Below are 22516 nucleotides of genomic sequence, written 5' to 3' on the forward strand. Positions count from 1 at the left end.
GTTAAGAGCTGAAATCACTAGATGGATCCATCCCCCTTCCCTCTTTTTCCGTGACTAAAAATTTTTACTTCTTTTCTTATTTACTTTCACCACTGAAAAAAGGTCCATTTAAAAAGTGAGCTTACTCACCAGGTGAGTCTCCCAGATATACAGCTCAGGCTGTAATGCACTCACAAGCCTGTTAAGGAGCCTGCTGCCAAGGGCTGGCTTTAGATCTATTTATAGCATAAACATGGTGAAGGCCAGATAAGTCTTATTAGCCTATTTAACAGTTATCTGAAGATTTGTTTATTTAAGATGCAATAACTTAAAAATAACTGCATAAGCTTTAGTTTCTTCCCAACATTTTAAAGCTTAAGCAACACCCTGTTAACTTGGTTACCAACACTACCCTTGAAAGCCTTTCACACTTTTAGTAACTGCAGAGTATTGCTGCATTAAAGGACCTCATGAACTCCAACAAACCGAACAATCACAGCAAACAAGCCTTCCATTACATCACCTTCAAGTAAAAGCCTATAGATGCATACTAAATCAGCAAGACAAATTCAAGAACTAATACCTTTTTGTAACTGGATTTAAATAAGCTAATTTTGGTCTTTGGCACTAGGTCTCAGTAACAGGAGAGAGGCTTAAAATCACAGACCCACGTGGCTAAAACAGGAGTAAACATTACTGCTGCACAGATGTTATTGGAGGTAGAAAGATGCAACTCGGAAAAAGAAGAATATGATGGAAAGATTTTTAAAAAGAGAGAAAAATAATCTGAACTCATTTTATGTAATGGAGTGAAAAATAAGGTACTTGAAGTGCATGCCAGGAAGGCAAACAAAGCTCTAAGAATCATTCATGGCCGCATTAGTGTAAATCAGTCTTAAGAAACAACTTCCTCTCAGGAAATACAAATTCCTGATTCACAATTAAGGCTGGAAAAAAAAAAGGAAAAAAAAGAAAGAAAAGAACAAGCAGAACAAACTATGAACTGCAAGCAGCTGGGCACATTTTGTTACAGGAAATAAAACAATTAATGACAACCCTTTTATTACACCTGACTTTCAATGTAAAGTGTATCTCAGTACAACATCCCCCTGGTTTAACATTTCAGTTTAAATTTCACTATCATTTGAAGGGGAGGAAAGGGGAAATCAACTCCACAATTAGTCAAAATTAAATAATGGTTTTAGGTTAAGCTCATCTTTTTCCACTCCTGTGCAGAAGATCATTTACTTCTGGTTTAGCAATGATGGTCCAACGACCTAGTCAAATTTAGCAGAGATTTAAGTGGAAAAGCTACCTTGTACCCAGGTGTTTTACCTACTGCTGTTATCTCCCTTCTCAAAAGAATTCCACATGGAAAAACCAAGATGAACATGCACGTTTCATTCATGTTTCTGTGATGGATGCAGTGAAAGACAAGCTTTGAAAAACACTCCATTTTTTGCTTCTCTTTACAACACAAAATTAGAGACAGCTGAGAAGTCACTAAAACTTTGGTTTACTAGCACATAACTCCATTCAAACCTTGTCCACGCTCGCAGCTTCTACAAGAAATGTTAGCTGGAATGTGGTGTTCAAAAGGAGGAGAACATTAGGATCCTTGTTAGCTGTAGCTTTACTGTCTTGCACCCTTTTAAAGAATGATTTCAGTTGTTACCAGCTTTACAGAGTTAAACACAATAGATCACACTGTGGGAGAAAGCATTGCCATATACACACAGTGAATGAGGCAGCAATTAGGAATTGAGACATCACAAAAAATGTTTCCAAATGTTTTGGGAGTTGTGTATGGCCCTCAGATTTAGAAGGATAAGAGGTCTGAAATGCTGTCTAATAGCTTTTAGTACTAGATGAAAGATCCAACTTAAGATTACAAACTTAAAGGTGTATTACAGTCAGATTTTCAACATATTTCTATCTCAGCAAACTTGAGCATGTAGAACTGTGCATCCCATTCCCACTGATTTTATAAACTGCAAGATATTGAATATAGTATCAGAGGCCATTCCACCTCAGAAACACCAAAAGCAGCTGCCACATGCAAACCTTGGTTGCACCAAATTAGAAACTCAATGCTTCAGCCTGCTGCTGAGAAAACTTGTCCCAGAGCTTAGAAAAAACCATGAGAGAGTTTCTCTGAATCATATGCACAGAGTAAGAGAATGGTTGAGGTTGGAGGGAAACTCTGGAGGTCATCTGGTCCACCCCTCCTGATCAAGCAGGGGCACATACAGTGAGCTGCCAAGAACCACCTGCTTTGAACCACCTCCAGAGATGGAGACTCAGCAACTCCTCTGACCAACCTGCGACAGTGCTCAGTCATCCTCACAGTAAAAACCCCAATGTTTCCTCATGTTCAGTCAGTCCTGTGTTGCAGTTTGTGCCCACTGCTGCTCTCAACCTGCTGGTAACACCTCTCCTAAGGCAGCCCAGGATACCACTGTTCCTTTTTTACCACAAGGGCTCACGGCTGGCTCATGTTCACCTTGGTGCCCCCCCAGCACAGGCCTGTCCTGCAGACACCCCCTCCAGCCAGGCAGCCTTTCTGGTTCACGGGGTTCTTCCTCCCCACGTGCAGCACTTTCCACACTTATCCTTGTGCAATTGCACGAGGCTCCTGCCAGCCCATTGTCCCAGCTTGTCAGGGACTCCCTGGGCTGCACCACGACCCTCTGGTGTACAAGCCACTCCTCCCGGTTTGGTGTCATCAGCAAACCTGCCGAGGGTACAGACTGTCCCATAATCCAGACCATTGATGAGCATGTTGAAGAGGACTGGACCCAGTATTGACCCCCGGTGTACAATGATGGTTTCTGGCCTCCAACCGGACTTTGTGACACTGATAAGCACCCTCTTCAATCCTCCTCACTGTGTGCTCAACCAGCCCCTATTCCTTTATTTTCTCTGAGAATCTTATGGCACACATTTTCAAAGGCCCTTCTAAAGTCTAGAGAGACAATATCCTTTGCTTTCTCTTCATCTACCATGTTGGGTTATTTTCATAGGGAAAAAAAAAGTGCCAGCTGCAAGTAGGGACCAAAGATCCTTGAAAACAACCGACAAATCAAGCATCTGATTAAATTTCAAACATTTGTTCCATGAGGGCAAGCTGAGGAAAATGAGCTTGTGTAGCCTAGAGAAGAGGAAGTGTAAAGGACTAGCTGGCACTAGTCTTCCAGCAACTAAGAGGTTATCAGGAAGATACAGCCAAGCTCTTTGCTTTGGTCCAACAGCACACATATAGTGATCGTGCACGGCATAACTCATTCATTTCCAAAACTTCATTCACTTATCTGAGTCCTCAAGCTTTTTTGTTTGTTTTGCCCAAGGAACAATGCAGCACAAATCTTATTTATCCACTCTACTGCCTCTGGAATGAGGGGTCACTATATAGGAGAGAAAACTGCAACAGCAACAAAGGCTTACAGGGATATTCTTCTTTTTCCCACCCATAAATCTTCAGAAACTGAAAGAGGCCAGTAGCAAGAGAGTTTGTACTGCATTCATACTATATAATACATTAAGCATCTCCAGTCTTACTAGTCTGAGGCAGAGGTGACAACAACCTGCTTCTCTCCAGCAGCATAAAAGAAAAAATCCACGGGGAGGAGGGACAGAGCATCATTTTCTATTGTTGACTGAATATAAATAACTGTCTGATTGACACAAAACCCCATCTTCTGTCTACATCCATACACTGGAATCTTCTTTGTCAGTGACAGATTAAGAGCATCACACAATTCTATGGAGACGTGGAAAGCTGAATGGTATCGCAGTATCTTGCACATTTCTAAGAAGGAAATGTAAAATTACAATGCCTGATTTCTGCTAAGCCGCTATACAAAAATACTATCTGAGCAAGGGCTATTTTTAATTATGTCTATACAGAAGGTTCTTTTACAGAAAAGCAGTGCTTCAGAAGGTAATTTTCAGGTTTATGTTTGTAAAGTAAGTATTTCTACATGGCAACATCTTTCCAAGAACATTAATCAGGCCCTCTTTGTACCATATCAAAAGGAGCTACAGGTGAATTCTATCTGTTGGTGACCTTGTACAATCCCACCCTTACTCAGGAACGCTGTGAGGACAGGATACAGGAAATCACTGCCAGTTTAACAGTCCTATGCTGATTCCTATGCAACTCATTCAAGTCTAGACAGTAGATTTAAAAAGCCAGTCTGGTTACAGTATTCACACAGCACATCACAGGAAATGCAGAAAGTGTCACACTTGCTAATTTTAAAAAGTCACACTTACTAAGTCGTTCTGGATAATTTTTAAGTTTGCAATACTAGCAGGATTATTTCCTTTTTTTTTAAAACCAATGACTTACACGCATCATGTGGAAATGTTAACAAAGAACAAAATATTAAGAACTTCAAAAAGTGGAGAAACTTATTTCAGAAGAAAGACAAAAGAAGTACCAGTACGCAAATAAATGAAATCCACAGGACTCAGAATTTTGATATTAATACAGAATACATTGATCATTCAACTTTAGGAGACTAAAAAAAAAACAACCAAAAACCATCACACAAAACCCCACCCCAAAACACCAAAAAAACCCCCAGAAAACCAAAACAACAACAAACCCCCCCCCAAAAAAAAAAACCCGAACAAAACTCCCCCAAACCAAAACAACCCACAAAAAAACCCCCCAAAACAAATAAAGAAAAGGTCTGCTCTTACAGCAAGATTTTAAGAGAAGTCTGTACAGAGGTACCAAATTCTATACTTTCTGCACTGTCTAAAAATAAGTCTGTCAACTGAGCATGAGCTGACAAATTTTGTCCAGTGAATGTCTTCAAGGTCAGTTATGCCAATAATGTTTCCATATAATGTTAGCAAGTTTGTATTAAAACAGAAAGGCCCAAATGACTTTTGCTAAATTGAGAAATTCTACATATTCACAAGACAGCTGCAGTACAATGCAGGTAAACAGGATCAGCTAATCCAAGCTGGCAGAGAGCTGTCAAACACAGCTATAAGCAAGTGCTGTTTCCTCAACTGGAGATGAACGCGCTTCCATCCCTCATCTTGGGATTCCTGCAATTGTTCCCTAATCTGCTTTAGTCTGAACGAGCTAGGCTAACAACATGGAATATTTGAAACATTTAAATTAACCAAGTTCATTTAAAATGAAGGGAGCTGTGCCACAAGCACTGGAGACAAGGGAAGAGCAAGACTGAAGATTTAGGAGGAATAATTTAATCAGTTAAAATATGATTAAGAAACAGGGAAAATATAACTTGAGATGGCTGACAACAAGCAACTATTACCACACAATTACCCCTGTGATTCAGCTCAGTACAGTTTCTGAAGTCAACATTTTTGTTCATACCTTATTTTAACATACTAAGAACCTCTACTCTGTTTGCTCTTCTGGCTAAATGACATACAAATAAAGAAATAAATCACTGCAATTAAAAAACATACAACTTAAAAGGCACTGAATACTGAAGACTTGATGGCAATAACCTTGTCAAACATTCCATCCCTACTCATGAATCAGCCTTTGCACCATTCTGCATACTCTGCTTTGCCAAAATGGTCTCCCTAATGTTTGATTATCACCTCACTAATCTAATCCTGCCTTTCATGATTCTCATCTTGCTTCCATTCCTCTTCTCCCTTCTCCGGCACCGGCTGCATCTTTTCCACAGCCTTTAGCTCAGCTGGGATGTTTTTCCTCTCACCTTTACAAATATTCTGTTATTAACCAGCAAATCAATTTCTACTTGCTGCTGCTTTTCCCTTCCTCAACCCACTTTGTCTATCCTTGCAGGCTGGCAATCACCAGATCTCCTCTGGTTGTTCAATTTCACTTTTCAAACTCTGTTCCTTATTCCTTCCTATGAAATCTACTTTAGCCACCTTTTTTCCTCTCTCTTCCTCCCACATTCACCCTCTGTAGGAATCTTTTCCTCAGCAGCTTCCTATTCCAACTTCTGTTCCCCTCCTTTCTCACCCCGCAGCATCAGGAGAACCAAGCTGGACCATGCTCCAATTAAAAAACAAGCTTCCAAAATCCACTTGGCCAGGATCTCAGTGATTCCTGCTCCCTCCCCTTCAGGAATAACAGAAAAAAAAAAAGAAAAGGCGTAACACTAAGAAGTTATACATTTATTTTAAACTAGGATTTAATTTTAAACAAAATACATAGACTTTTCACAGATTGTTGCCGAAGCCCTAAAACTTTAAGTTCTTCCCTTACCAAACACACATAAATAATGAATCAGTCACATATTTAAAAGCTGCTGAGAGAACTCTTAGAATTATTATTTTTCCAATGCATTGTCTGTACCAATGACTGCTTTTTCATACCTTTTCCATAAAATATTATAATACAGTGATTCTTAGTGAGAAAACAAAGGGTTTTTAACACTTGTATGGTCAAGAACACGTCTGCTTCTTTTTGTCCCCACAGACAGTTCTCAGCTTATTATAAAACCCTACTGGGTAAGTTTAGGCCATATTTCAGAATTTAATGTACTAATTAAAAGAAGGACTTGCAGCAGCTAAGCAAGATTTTCTTTAATCAGTTTGTTCAAGCATTCATTTCAATTTTACCCTAACCTTGCAAAAAAAACAAGTCTGATTTATTCTGCCTGAAGACCCAGGGACATGTTAGAAGGAACCAGGAAGAATGATGGTCACAATTATCTGCTTTTTCTCTCACATTCAAGTGAGAAGCAGCTGAACAGGTCTAGAATTGCCACCTTAAGTACCCCTACTAATGGAGATCCCATTCCTGATTCTCAAGGCAGGCACATACTACCCACTTAACTGGCACTTAGTCAAATGTGATTTTGGACTTAGCACACCTCTGTGCATTTGAGCCACTCCAAGGAATGCTGATTAAAAGATTTGTGCACATCATTAAAGAACAGGGTATTTTCTGAAGCTTTATAAACAACACATTTCCAAATAGCATTTAAGCTGATAGGATGGAAAACCGTATTTATTATTATTTTTACTAGAAGTGAAGAAGAACGGATGAAAAAAACTGAAGAATTTTGCCAGTCCATTTACATGTGGATAAATTTAAAAAGAATTAAAAAAACCCAACCCAACATACAGTGTTGATATATCATCTCTGACATACTAACAGGGCAGGATCACACACCCCTTCAAACGAGTTTCCTGGTGTAACATTTTCCACAAAACATGAACTCCTGCACAAGACTTTGCTTCACACTTTGGAGATACAACTTTTTCCTTTCTCTTGGAGATTTGTATTTCTGGAAGTCTTTTAACTTAGGTAGGTTAGCGGTAGGTATGCAAGTTTTCCTGAGATTTCAAGAGTTATCCTGTAAGGCAGCATCAGCCTAAAGAAAGTAGCAAGGAAAAAAAAAAGCAGCATTTTTTTAATCATTCTTTGAGGACCACCCCCTATTCCCCACAATATCACAGAGATGAGACAAAGTAGAAAAATGTGCAAAATATAAAAAGCATATGGTAGTTAGAATATACAGGAAAGAGTGGAGCAGGTTCATACTTACTAGGTATAAAACACTTTGTTTTCTAAGTGTTGTTGCTGAAAAACCCTTCTTTTCCCAGAAACTGACTGGGTAGAGAAGCATGGCTGCTAAAACAAGTAGGCCAAGATCTTATTTCCCCCAGTGAGAAAAGATTAGATAAACTTCCTTCTTCCACACATGCTCACAGGAACAAAATTCAACTACAGAGAGCCACCTCTCTTCCTTGAACTCTAGACAGAAGAAGTGAAGCCACACAACTTTACTTTTTCCAGGCTGCAGAGGCAAAGTCAACCTGTGAAAATAAAAGCACTTTCCTCTACATAATAGCTTTTACAGCTGCTGTGGGCAAAAAACCCCAACCCAAACAAATAAACAACAAAAAGTCATTTATTAACTATCTGAACTGTTATTGGGACTTTGAGGAGACAGTAACAGAACAGGTTACCCTGTACCACTCCCTCTACAGAAAACAAACACAGGTCTCAACACTACAGTCTCAGCTGGCTGCAGATTCAAAGATAAAATTACAGTGATGACACTTTTTCAAAGGTTTTTGTAACTCAGGAGAAACCTTTTGTTAGCTCAGGTTTCAGAAACTGAAATTGTAGTTTGATTTTGCAGCAAGCCAGCTTCCATGGGAGCAAAATTCTGACTGACAGCCATCCTACAGTCTGCTGGGAGCCCAGTGAGTCTGAAGAAAACTAAAGGAGATCTCAGTGTAAGCCAGAATACACCGTGTGAAACAACATATACAAGTACTGATAGGAACAGAAATGTGGGGCAAAGAGGGGGAAAAAAAATCCAGAATGAAGATCTGGCAGTGCTACCAAGGAGTGTCACATTGCAAAAGAAATGCTAAAAGAATGAAAACCAGTAGAGAAACATTTAAAAACCATTCAGGTGCATTGACACTCAAACTGGAAGTAAAATGCTGGTACTGAAGAGACCAGCAAAACCCCAAACTGTTGTATATTCCATAACCAACCACCAGAACATACTGTCTTTATCACAGTAAATACAGAAAGAGATGTGTGACTTAAAATTTTTTAACAGCCAATATGAGAGCAAAAAAAGGCAGGAAGTTTGCTTATTGACTACAGCTGCATCTGAAGAGGAAACAAAGAAGAATACAGGGTATTTCTCCTTAGAAGAACTCCCTAATGTGTTCTAAGGGAAATAAACACAGGAGACAGCTATTTTCTTCACTGATATAAGCTTTACAAAACAAAGTCTTCTAACAGCAGTCATGAAATCCAGCCAGAATTTGTCTTTTTAAGAATACAGATGAAAATGTAGGACCAAATAGCAGCTCAAGATAAATTTCATCAAGAAACTAGAGATGGCAGCAAAGTCTCAAGCTAGCATCGGGGTGTAAGAGGAAAAGTTAAATGAAAAGGAAAGTTCCGAATAATTCTTAGAGCTTTGTCCAAACGGTAAACATTCCAAGTCTGGGTTTTTTTTTTCCTTTTTCAAACAATGACAGAAAAAAGCAAACCTATCAGTAAGAAAAACTACAAACAACTGTAAGGCTCTATTTTTAAATGCAAAAACTTCACAGATCAATTTTTAGCACACATGAGAAAACAAATTTTAAAGCAGCTTTCAGCACAATATGCATGTTTAAAATCTAACACGCATCAATATTCTCACAACTTACTGCTGATTTCTAAATGTCCAGCCATATAGCTGAAACCACATTTCAGGAAGGTATTATTTTATACTTTTCCTTGTCTTTGCAACTGTAACAAATACTGAGAAGTTGGGCATAGGCTGGGTTTTGGGAAGAGAATTTCCCACTGTTAGTTTTCTGGAACACTTTAAATTTTTGAAAAATACATTAGCAATATGAGAAACTAAGTCCCATTCTGAAAAACAACAAACCCTCGGAAAGAATCACAGAAGTTTCACAAAGTGACCTCACCTTTCTGCTTAACTGCATCCCTGCGAATAATCTAAAATTCTACAGTTCTGAGTTTGCTGTTTGACACAACACCTAAAGGATCCTGGACGCTGAAAAGCACTGTCTCAAGAGACATTGTAACTCACCAGCATGGAGAATACCCAAACCAGCAGTTCTGCTGTGGATTTTGCCTTGCTACTACCTGGGGTGTGCTCTCAGAACCTGTCAGTCCATGCCAGTGCAGTGGCAGCTGCTACTCATCAGTGCTTGGAAGAATCCTCCCCAAAAATCAGGACACTCATATTAAAATCCTTCCCTAACACACAGTGCTTGCAGAAGTACTCACCAGGCCAGAAGATACGGGAAACAAAGGTATTCTTAACATTCCCAGCTGATGTTTTACGGAATCATTTAACAGTCATCACATCCACTAAGAAGGGAAACAAAGCATCCGTGATGATCATATTCACGAAGCAAAAAATACCAAACCAATTCCCAGTCCCTGTTCTGAGCAAATTTTAAGTATTTCATACACACAACACAAAACAACTCTACAGTCAGCAATCTATTTGAAAACATCCTTAATCAACACAGCAAACAGACAACAGGAACTTTTGAAAACTTCAAACAAGTCAGAAACTAAGAATCCAAGTAAGAAGATTCATCTGCAAGAGTTGAGAAAGTATCCTCAAAGTGTATCTCAATGGCAGCTATGAAGTTTTGAATACTTTACAATTACAAGTGCCTGCAGCTGATAAAAAAAATTGACACACTTGAGATCTAAGATTAGGGAAAGAACTTCCGATATTTTAAGCCCCCTGTTTACTTTATGCTTTTAAAGATAATTGAACCTTAAGGGCTGAACATCCGAGAAACTCAGCCAACAGATAACCACTTTTTCTAGAAAGGAAAGAGTAAGAAAAATAATCTTAATCTAATAGCTCTAACTGAGCAAAACAGTTCTGTCTGACCTTCAGTTTTGAAAGCCCCTTTTGTTCCTTTCATGTGTGTAGTGCTGAAGGTCTGAAATTAAGATGTTTGCAGAAACAGACTAAGAAAGAGGTTACTTTTGAATTAGGATGGGTTTAGAGAGGGGCTGTAGAAAGGAAAACAGTGTTTTCTGTAAATGGGAGTTGGTATTTTTCCATCTAAACTCGATCTAGATGCACTAACAGAACTTTTCCTAAAAAGACCCAAAACAAAAACCCAAACCGAAAACCCCAACAAAACAAATAGAAAAAAAGGCAGATCTTTTAACTGAAACAAGTTCTTGATCAATACAATACATTTTACATTTAACTTTAGAGCAAAACAAAATCTGAAAATAGGTGGCTCAGGAAAACTTTGCTTTTGAATTTCTTGAACATTCTTAAATATGCTATCAGAGCTTTTGCACACAATCACACCAGAACCAGAAGTAACAGATTCGGTTCCTATAAAGATTAGAATTACTCACAAACATCAAGCATGCTTGCTGTTCAGAATACATCCAACTGTGAACATTTTAAGTCCTGAACGACCCAACAAGGCACATGCACATCTGAAGAACATCGAACCAGGTCAGAAGCTAATACACTTCAAAGAATTAATTCTAGTATTAGAAAAGGAAAAATCCCAGACTTAGTTGCCTCCCTAATTTTAATTGGCTGTCCCACCAATTAAAATCCTGAATGAGGTGAGGTCCTTATGTAAAGTTAGTGCTTGGTTTTAATTACAGGGAATGTCTATGTGTATAGGAAGAAGGAAGAAACAATTTAAGACCATAAAACAACAGATTTTTTTTGTGTGCATGTCTTAATAATGGCATGTTAATTTGGAACCTTTTTTTTCCCCCCCCTCAAAAAAAGTAATCTGTTTGCCTTTTTTCTTCCCCTTTCCTTACCATTGTCTGGATCATTGCAGAAAGGGGTTTAGAAGCTAACTTCCTGATTATACAAAAAAAGCCAAACATGCTTAAAAAAAACCCCTAACAAAGCACTTTACGATATGGTCTTAGTAATTCACTGTTGCCAAAGGTGAGAAGAGGGGAGGGGTCCCTGCACACTTTATCTCTCTCCATCCCTGAGTCTTCTACCTTGAGCAAGCCCTGACTGCACTGTAGGTCTGGTCAAGCCAGTGAAAACAGCAGAACAACCGTCCAACAAAGTGCATATTTTTGTAGTGCACCTGGCTCATACAGATCAGATGCATACTGAAGTTGGTACAGGGGAAGGGTGGATCACTCGTGGCATGGGAGCACATAAAGAGAGCAAGATCTCCTTCTTCCAGCAGCAGCAAACTTAATTCAGCTCCCGTCACCAAGCTGCCCTCACATACTCCTCGCAAAGGGCACAAAGACAAGAAAGGCTACTACTGCCATGTTTACACAACCTCCAGCACAGCTACAACTTGACACAGCTCTCCTTCAGGAATCATGATATACTTAGAGAGGCTGCAGGATGACAAAGGTGCAGGATTTCACCTCAATTCCTGCCCTGGTTCCTGCTCTGCATGCAGCCAGACCAGTGCTGAGCAGACAGAACTCTTCTCTAAACCCATCCAAACTGAACCTATCTGCTTGACCTGCACTCAAGTTCAACCCTAGCAAACATAAAAAGTTCCACAAAGATCTGCTCCTTTCTAGGAAAAGTTACTACTTCGGATCAGTATTGATGTAGAAAAGATCCTATCACTGTAATATAAAATTCCCTAAATTTTATGTAATCTTCACAGGCTACCCTCACCCCCACCTCCTCTATCATCTCCTCCTAACCAGAAGGAGTGGTTTGAAGAAGGGAGATAAGATTACCTCACTTGCTTCTTCACTATCCCTTCCATTTACAGGTGTATCAACCCCTCTGAGTGTAAATTAGTGCTTTCCCACAGTTCAGAACTGTTCCCCTCTGTTCAGTATAAGGAACAACATCTGGAGCCAAAAAAATAAGGAGAAAAGTGGGCAGCTGACAACTCCACTTGGATTATTAGGATTTTCCTGGAGCAGGGTGGAAGTAAAGCACTAACACACTCCTTTGGCTGGCTTCTCTATCCTTTGGCTGGCTTCTCTAAGCTCGAACATCAAGGACACAGCCAAAGGTTTCACTCGTAGACCCTCTCCCCAGAATGAAACTGGGAGAAAAAAGCAGATAGAGGAACATGCCTAAGTTCTGGTCAGATGGTCGGGACAAGCTGAACTTTCTTTCAGGAGAAATACTAAGTTCTTTAGTTCTTAGTTCTTTGTTTGTTTGTTTGTTTGTGATAGTGTTATTTCTACTTTACAGACCCACATTACAAGACACCTAGGAAAGACTTAATGAAGTTCTGAATATCCTAAAGACCACCGTACCTGAGAAGGCTCAATCTCTCTACAGTTAAGACTTCCTTCCTTACTCCTAGAGATCCTTGGATCAAAAATTTCAAAAAGTCAGCTACACTCCAAACTCTGGTAACTGAATTTAAAAGAAGTCACGAAGTTACCCAAGAATAATGTGTTCCCTAGGAAAGACACACTTTGAAATTCTAAGGGTTTCTCAATCTCAGCTGCAGCTGAGAACTGACACTTTGATAAGATAAAACTAGTTTTGCAACTTACCTTGAAGTGCTTCCAAACAACTGAACAGAATACATTTTGAACCACTGTAAATGTCTGTACAGGACTCATACCCCAGCCATTATGTCTAAAAAAAATTTGTTCAGAGGCAAGTTTTGTACAGCTTTCTTAGTTCACATATCCCAGGAAATTTAGTCAATATTAAACGCTAGGAGTAACTGCTTATGTCCACATTGTGCAGAAAAGAAAATGGAGACGTTAGTTAAAAATGAAATCATAGTAGCTGCAAGCAGTTACATCTGCCATTGGGTAGCCAAAGAAACAGGTGAAGGAGCCAAGTGAAAATCTATTCAACCAAATGTTACTTAGAATCCCTGGTGGAAGGCAAATACTCAGAATTTCTTAAACCAATAACGAACTTCGTAAGTTTGTAAGAACTATGCATCAACTATAAATGTCTTCAGGTGCTGAAGACATGTTCTAACGATTGACTTCTGAAAAAGTTAACTCAATACAGAAATTGGCAAAATACTGACAACACAAGAATTCTGACAAATCCTAAGCCTGGAAGGAAAACACAGTCCCAGTTCACCTCAAACACTGCAACAAAAGACAGAAGGTATGGACTAACTTTCTGTCTACCCCTTCTTATCCTATTCTAGAAAAAAAGGCAGGAAAGTAAAAGAGCAAGGCACTTGTTACCCATTCAGTTCTGTCCTGTGAGAATACATTAGGCAATAGTCCTCAGTCCTTTTAGTGCTAAATTTATTCTGTAACAGTTTTTTAGTAGTATCTCTAAAAGACGGCTTTGCTTCTCACACAAACTGAACCGAAAAAATAAACCCTTATTACAGTGTAAAGGTCTTTTATGGCCAAGCTCCAAAACTGATCTGAACCTTATTTCACCTCCAGAAAAAAGACACTGGTAAGAGGGGGCTTAAACACCCACTATCACAAAGGTAACTGAAATGCAACAGTTTGCTGTGCTCTGCTGTTTCCAACAAGGGCAGCATTCCTTGCACCAACAGATGCCTCCCAAAGAACACTGTAACTCTCTCTGAATATAGCAGAAGTTTATGAAGAGAAGGTACTAACCTGGCACACTAAAATACAGTTCAGTTTACAGCTATGCTGAAGTCAAGGTGCTTTCTTCCCATGCTTTGGATGCCTTACCAAGGTATCTAATGTAGGCAAAGAAAAAGAAGTTTCTTGGGGTTCTTTTGGTAGTAATAGCTGATTAGTACACTATCTTGAGAAGTAAGTATAATTTTTTTAACAGGTAGAGATGATAGTTCTGGTCATGCTGCATATTTAAAAAAAAAAAAAGTACTTCATTCATGAGAGTTATTTTTATCAACTCTACAGTTCGGCACAAAATACCTACTTGTAACAACCACTCATTTCTGGAGTCATCATTCTTTAGATGACACATATAATATGACTACAAGTTTCTGAGAAGTGATCTTTGGAAACATCATATTGAGGTTAATAATGCTTGATTACCATTCATAGTAGTGACATCTGTATAAAAGATTATAAAAAAGTGCAGTGCATCAGACAGAGGGCTAAGTAGGTGAGTGGCTGTTGACATAAAATGTGTCTCTCTTCTTTCCCTAATATTTCTTTATCCTAAAGTATTTTATCTCAAGCATTATGTTAGAATTGAAATTATTATCAGGAATCACTTGGGTCCTGAAGCCTAGCCCCCATTTTTTTGAAGGTAACGAAGCTTCATACTATTTTGATAAAAAGATCAAACTCCTAACTTAGCAAATCTTCAAGACAAGGTCACTTTTTTTATCCCACTTCTCGCAGACATCTGATCCAGAATCCCAGTAGTAACCTGGTCTAAAAGAAAAAAATCTTCAAACTTTCAGCCTGAAATTACACAGGACTACTCTGCTCAGATTTGCTCATCTTCAAGGCTCCCTTCTCTTGGGTGTTTAAACACATAAACATATTTGCAAAGTCCTTGCACAATCTTTCTCAGCTTGTATTTTCCTAGATCAAGTTCCTCCAAACTCCCCTCTTTAGCAAGCCTCAACTTCCCAATCACTACCGCTGTCTTATTCACATCATAAGAATCACAGAATCATTAACATTGGAAAAAAACCCCTGGGACCATTGACTCCAACCTCTGACCGATCACCACCCTGTCAACTCAACCATGGATGGCACTGAGTGCCACATCCAGTCATTTCATGAACAGCTCCAGGGATGGTGACTCCTCCACCCCTCTGGGCAGTTCATTCCAATAATTAGCAACCCTTCTCCATGCAGGAATTCTTCCTGAAGAAGGATGTACAGAAGAGTGCTGCTGCTTATCAAAACAATACTAGAAGAAGCCATACAAAGAGAGTAGTGATTGAAATGTTGTACTCCGAAACCAGGTTTATTCATTCTACTCTGTGTTGAGCTGCTTCTCTTAAGCAGGCAGAGCCTCTTAAGTAGAAACAGGTCACTACTACAGCTGAAATCCATAGCGGAATAACTTAGCTAAGGATATACTCTAGCAATTACACACTACAAATAATCAACCACTATTCTCCTGAAGCAATGCACATTATGACCTCATGCTTAAATCAAATATTTATTATAAACTGTTACTCTTACACACTGTAACAGAGACAACAGACAAGAATGTTTTATTAGCAGAGAGTTTCAAAAGGCACTAAAAAAGTCAAAAGCTAAGCTAGACAAATCAGTTGCCATATCCCTTCCCCCTCCCCCCTTTACAAACAGGGAATATGTACCACAGTTGTTTCACATTTTCATTTGATTTGTCATTAATTATACCCATCAGTTATTTGCATCGGTTTCACAGGAAATGCAAAATCTCAACAGTGTACTAGAGAAAAAGTATGTTTGAAAGTCAACAGCATTCTAATTCCTGTGAGTGAAAATGGAGGCAACAATGAAAAACAATACCACTGAAACCATCAAAATACATCTACATAGTTTTGTTACCACAATAATTACAATTATTAGAAGTTTTAAGTATTTCTTGGACAAGGAATCCATGAGCTCTGTCCTCCCTTTCCTGAACACTCCCAGACTGAGGCATAAAGCTAAGGCACCTCCAACTCCAGGTAACAGCTTAGGATGGAATTGCAACCACCACCTCTTGTCTGACTTCAGTGGGCTAGAAGCCTTCATATCTCAATGAAAAAAAAAAAAATTAAAAATTCCCTTTCCCACAACTTTGCATCCTCAGCTTACATCTGTGGTGCTCCAGCAGCGTTGACAGTCTGGAGGGACAAAGGAGAAGGGAGCAATGCCTGCTGGCTCTTGCACTTTAACTACTCTTTACTAGATGGAAGGACCCAAGCAGAGAGATTCATCCCATCACAGAGGAAAGAGGGATGAAAACAAACTAAAATCCTCATGCATGCAGTGCAGAAGACGATTAGCCTTAAGCCATATTGCAGAGAACGTCCTGAAAGCTCTGACAGCATTAGCACCAAACATCATGTTACACTTTGGTACTGGAAATGCAAACAACTGCACTACTACACAAACAATGATGGTACTTATGGCCCACAAATGGAAGAAAAAAATTACAAAAATGTACTATTTTAGTGACTATTAGTATCGCAGAATGGAGAAGGCTGGAAGGGACATCAGTGGGTCATCTGCTCCCACCTCCCTGCTCAAGCAGGGCCATCCCAGAGCACATGGCACAGGATTGTGTCCATATGGCTCTGGAATATCTCCAGTGAGAGAGACTCCACAGCTTCTTTGGACAATCAGTTCCAGTGCTCGGTCACTGCACAGTGAAGAAATTCTTCCTCATGTCCAGGTGGAACTTCCTGGCCATCAGTTTCTGCTTACTCCTCTTGTGCCATTGCTGGGCACCAGAGAGCAGAGCCTGGTCCATCCTCTGCCCCCTCCCTGCAGACACTGACAGACAGGGATGAGGTCCCCTCTCAGCCGCTTCTTCTCGAGGCCGAACAGCCCCAGATCCCTCAGCTTTTCCTGAGAGATGCTCCAGTCCCTTCATCATCTTTGTCACTCTCTGCTGGACCCAATCCAGGAGCTCCATGTCTTTACTGTCCTGAGGAGCCCCAAACTGGACATAGCACTCCAGGTGATCCTCACCAGGGCTGAGAAGAGGGGCAGGATCACCTCCCTCCACCTGCCAGCAACACTCTTCCTAATGCGCCCCAGGACTAATGACTTCCGTTGTGACCAGAGCCCTTTTAAACACAAATAAATGTCTATCATCTTTATCTCATTGTATTTACAACTTAAACACTTGGAGAAATTTTTAAGCAACCTCCAGTCCTACTGTCAGAAAGGTCAGACAATCTTTATGGTTCTCCTCTAATGCTAACATAAACTGATACGGACCTTAAGAGGTACAGAAATGTAAAACCAGGTAATTTAAAATAAAGCCCTTGCAGAATAAGGCTCTTATCATAAAAACCTTACCTCACTCTTCTAGATGCAACACCAACTAAAGACAGCCATTCCCTCTTTGGCATAAAAGAAAACTCCTCCTATGTGTATGTGGAGCTCCTATGATAAACTCAGAACAGTCTGCACCTCAGATGAATAGCCAAGATGTTTCAATTTTACACCTACTACGTTTCATGAACTACTCAAAGCATTTTGAATGAAAATTCTAATAAAAAATAAACAAGTACACTTAGCACTACTATCTGTGAGCTGTCAATCAAACACATGGTCTGATCCACATAGTAACAGGCTTAAAGATTTTAGATTGTGTGCTTCTCAACCAATACACAGGGAGAATCTCTTCAAAGGTACCTGGAAGAAAATTTGAAAAAAAATGGCACACCTGTATTTTTCATCACTATCACTTATCTTGAGATATGTTAATAACACATTTTGAAGGCTAATAAAGAAATCCCCAATTTACTTCTTGCTGAAGTATGTTTGTGTCAGCCAAGTTGAAGACAAGACAGTAATCTCAAGCATAACATGTCTGGCTAAGTAAAAATAAATGACTAATGTTAGTGTCATAAATGCCCCTTTAAAAAATTCAATTGGGATTGTTATTCCAATTTGTATTTTCATATAGCTTTCAGCAATGGAAAGGTATACTGGAAATATATGCAAAATAAGATTTCCCTAACTTTTTTTCTAATGAAAACATGAACTAGAATTTCTCTCTATCCCTCGTGGCCTTTCCTTGCACCCACACCCCTTAAAAATGAAAAATGCATGCTTGCAGGACTTAAACATACTAAATGTCACATAAAGAGTTTATCATTGTCATTCCCATCAATTCAGTCATATACTACTGCCCTGTAATTGTTCCTCACCAAAAGCTATTATTGCTGCATTTACTCAAAGTCAGTCTTATCAGTTTATTGTATTTAGAAGTGTTTAAAGCTTATCCTAAAGATCAGAATATGCCTCCACAAATTGGACTGTCTACTGTCAGCCAAGAAAGTATCTTCTGCTTTCTCTAGTACATTGTATGGGAACTTTGACTAAACACTCAAGATACTTTACAGGCAAAGATCTCTTTCCCACACCCTTTGTGAAAATACCTTTTACAACCCTAAGTGACAGCAGTAACTACCTACTTAGGAAAGATAAATTACACATTTTAGTATTTCATGTGTCCAAAATGCAAATCAGAGCCAGATGTGCTATTTGCAAGAACTAAATCACTGTATCAATCAATAACAAATCCCAGGAACATGCAGACAGTTAGTGCATGTTTCACTGAAAGATGTTTGGTCAGACGCATACGTAGCAATTCAAAGCAGATTTACAGCGGCTTTCCTCAAGTTTCTTACAGACAGGCAAGGTGATACCCAAAATCTGTAAGCTAAATAAAGATGCTGCACCTCTGGTCCCCTGGAATTCACCTGCGTAGCATTGCAAAGAAACAGGAATACATAAATTGTACATGAAAGCTGTGTATTTATTTTAAATGTTTGGGGTTTTTTAGAGGATTGACTTGACGTCTGTGCGGAAAAGCCTGAGTAATCACAACCAGTTATCAGCCCTTCACACCACCACTGCTGCTATTTTCAGTGATACACCCTGTTTTTGCTACAGTGCTCTTGGCATTATCATGCTACTGTGATTCAGTATTTATCTGTTAGATGTAGTTACATCACAACACTCTCTACTACCTAAATCTCACATGGAACTTCTGCAGCTAACACCTAATCCACTGGTTTTGTGCTCTCCCTTCAAAATTCTCCAGCCACAAAACAAAAAGTCACTGGAGATGTGCAAACATCTGGCCCCCTGTGAATCATCCGTCCTCCGAAAGGGTGTGCAGTCATGCATAAGAACTGCACCTTCCTTCTAACGGCAACTGGGCAGGAATAAAACCGAGTGTGAACTGCAGTGGTTAGCATAAAACCACTTGTGAAAGGAGTGTGCCAGAAATTGTCTTCAAAACACCTTTAATAACAAGAGTTTAGCTCCTACAGAAGCTCCTCACCAGCATCAAGTTAAAACAGTCATATACCATTTAGCGTGACAAACAAGGCCCTTGGAGCTTAATATTTTTAAAAGTTGAGTTAGGAGCAAGGTGGTAGTGTCTTGTGAAACGACAGAACTGAGTGCTGAAACTTCTGCTGACAACAAAGCCACCTGCTAGGTCCAAGACCAGCATTTCAGTATAATCCTGAGAAAAGATTAATTCTAGAATATTTTTAGCCCTAGCTTTGAAAGCAGACAACACTCCATATACACTGAAAAGCATACGGGTGGAGAGCGGGCAAGAGGATACATGCAGGAAAAATTCCTTGTTTATAATCAAAACACGGTCAATTATCCTCATAAAATCCATTGTCATGAAGAAAAAACTCCGAGCACACTGAACAATGTCACTACTAAGGCTTGCAGATCAATCTCAGCTTCGGAATCAGACACATACAGAAAATTAGGCAGTCCCAGCCTCACTGTATCTTTCGTGTCCTTTTTGCAACATAGACACAACTACAGAAAATACATGAAAGACGATGAAGAAATAAAGAAAGGATTTCAAAACTGAACAGCCACAGAAATACGGGGGCAGGGGAGAATGGAGTTCAGGTTTAATTCTTTATCACCATCTGATCTGGGGGAGTCTCTGCATTTTCTTGGTGACTCGAATTGTCATTTTCATCCAACAGCGGTAACCCGAAACAGCAGCTGGGGAACGCCAGCCACTGCCTCAACTCCCAGGTTTCATACAAGCCTCGAGCATCGGTTTAACAGCAGTTGCATAATAAGACTCAAAAGGCCAAGCACTCCTCCTGCCTTGTACATCTCCATTTCCACACGAACGAGAGTGATGGATCTGGACGAAAACCGAGCACTACCCGAGCGCCACTACCAAGCTGGTTATTATGCAGCAAAGAAGAGGAAAACCCAACACCTGGCGCACAAATATGCAGACACCCAGTGAATAGGTGGATCTACGGAGAGCTGTCTTCCCTTTCCCTTCCCCAATAGGCAATCCTTGATGGGTGTGCCAGGAATGGGATATCGGGGGGAGGAGAAGAAAAGGGGTGGGAAGTGGTTGCCGCTTGCTGCAGCCAGGCTGAGCGATGGCGAGGTGGTTAATCATGGTGGCTGAGGAAACACGGGGTCACTTCTCCCCCTTCCGCCTCCCGTGTGACGAGGACGGTGGGCACCGGCCACGGGGGGGACCCGGACCCCGCACGGACCCGCCGGCGGCGGCGACTCAGGTGGGTCCCGGGCGGAGCATCCCGGTGCCCGGTGCGGGCGGGGGGCGCGGGGCAGCGCTCCCCCCGCCCAGCCCTGCCCTGCCCGCTCCCCGCCGCACTCACTTGCCGATCACCTCGCAGAGCTCGTACACGTCCCTCGAACAGCACGTCGTCGTCGGCCATGGTCCGGGCGGGGGGGCTCAGCCCGAGAGGCGGCGGGCCCCGGGGACGCCCGGCTCCCCCGCCGCTCAGCGCCCACCGCCACCACGGTAAATCCCGGCCGCTCCCAGCGCCGCCCGCCCGCCCGGGGCTCCCGCGGCCGCGCCGGGACTCCCCGCTCCTGCCGCTCCTCCTCCGCCTCCTGCCACGGCCGCCGCCGCTCCCCGCGCGTGTCGCACCCCCCGCGCCCCCGCCTCCCACCCCCCTCCCGCCCCCTCCCTCCCGCGCTCAGCCGCGGCTCCCGGCGGGCGGCTCCGGCTCAGCGGGGCGGCGCGGGAGCCATGGAGGGGATCGGGGCGGGCGGCAGCGCCGGGTCGCTCCCTCGCCGGGCGGGAGCGGGGCGCGCGTTCCCGGGCGGGCGGGAGCGCCGGGAGGGAGGATAATAGTGGGAGGGGGAAGGGCGGGGGGAGTCCAGGCGCGGGCGCTGATTCCACTCCCGGGCGCGAGGAGGAGGCGGCGGCGGCGGAGAGGCGGCGGCCGCGATAGGCGCTCGCGGTACCGAAGGGCGGGCGGGCGGGCGCGCGCGCGCGCTCCCTCCCAGCGCCGCCGCCGTCACGCAAACCCGTCACGGGGGCGGGCGCCGCCGGGGGCGCGCGCGCACGCGCGCGGGGGGCCACGCCCCCAACCGCCCGCTCGAGGGGTCCGGGGAGGCGCGAGCGGAGGGGGGGGCGGCGGCGGAGGGGTGGGGTGGGGGCTCGCGCAGGCGCGGGGCGCGGTGATGTCATGGCGCGGGGAGGGGGTCGGACGCTGATACCGCCCGCTCTTATCGCCCCTCTCGGCCCTATCGCCCCCGCGGCTGGACCACCCGGGGCAGGGACGGGGGGGCCCCGCCGCGCAGGTGGGCGAGCGGCGGTGCCGCCGAGCACTCGCGTTTGCACGGACCGGGCTGTGGCAATAAAGAACCTTTGTGCGAACCGGGCTTGTACGGCTTTGTCCAGTGCTCTTTTTTTTAATTCAGTCTATTCCAACAGGATGTAAGTATTTTCTAAGGCGCGATTTGTTGTTGGGAGAACCGCTCTTTTTGCCTAAAAGTAGTGCATCCACTTTTTGGGAGTGCGCCTTCAGACGCTCTTGCAGTAAGTGCGGGTAACCGCTGGCTGTGGGTTCTCGCAACAGCCACGTAAATACGATGTCCGAGACATCGGGTGAATTTTAAAACACTCGGGTGCTTACCTGATACGTTGTCCCATATTTTTTAACATCTTGCACAGAATCCTGTATATGAAAGGAAGGCAGAAGTTGCACGTGTGTGCATTTCCAAGTTTTGGAAAGCTTGGATGGTTTGTGGAAGAAGCAAAGCTGTCTTGAAGGAATTAGTCAGGAACTCTTGCAGTTTACAAAAAGTATTCATTTCTGTCGAAGTACTTTAGCACACATGCGACTTCTTAAAACTCATTAGCAGAGGTAAATTACGGAGTTGTTCCCCACACAGAAAAAAACTGTCAGAGCAGAATTATCTGGTGAAATGGTTTAAAGGTTGGTTTTAAAATGCACAGCTGACAAGACTTCACCTTGTTCCTGTCTCCAGACAAATTTAAAAGGAAAAAAAAAAAAAAAACCAGGGAAAATAATTACATCTAATTAATTATGTCTAATAGTTGCATCACTGCACAGTGCTGTCTTATAGGGTGAGAGACATTCCTGTGGGTCTGCTCTCTATCCCATACAAACCTTTAAAAAGTATTTAAGCCACCATCTGCTCTTTGGACTGCGAACAAAAAGCTGATATATTTAAATCTTCTCTAAATTC

The 22516-nt window shown here is 42.0% G+C and overlaps 1 protein-coding gene across 1 annotated transcript in view; it reads right to left on the minus strand.

The window, feature by feature from the left end:
• The window catches only part of CASK (calcium/calmodulin dependent serine protein kinase), a 184964-nt gene extending 164226 nt beyond the window's left edge, over positions 1 to 20738 (minus strand). The window contains exon 1 of the mRNA XM_039552388.1: positions 20671 to 20738. The gene's annotated coding sequence lies outside the window, so the exon portion shown is untranslated. The remainder of the gene's footprint in view (positions 1 to 20670) is intronic.
• Positions 20739 to 22516: the final 1778 nt, after the last annotated feature.

Source organism: Corvus cornix, chromosome 1 (assembly GCF_000738735.6).
Source record: "Corvus cornix cornix isolate S_Up_H32 chromosome 1, ASM73873v5, whole genome shotgun sequence".
Taxonomy (NCBI): domain Eukaryota; kingdom Metazoa; phylum Chordata; class Aves; order Passeriformes; family Corvidae; genus Corvus; species Corvus cornix.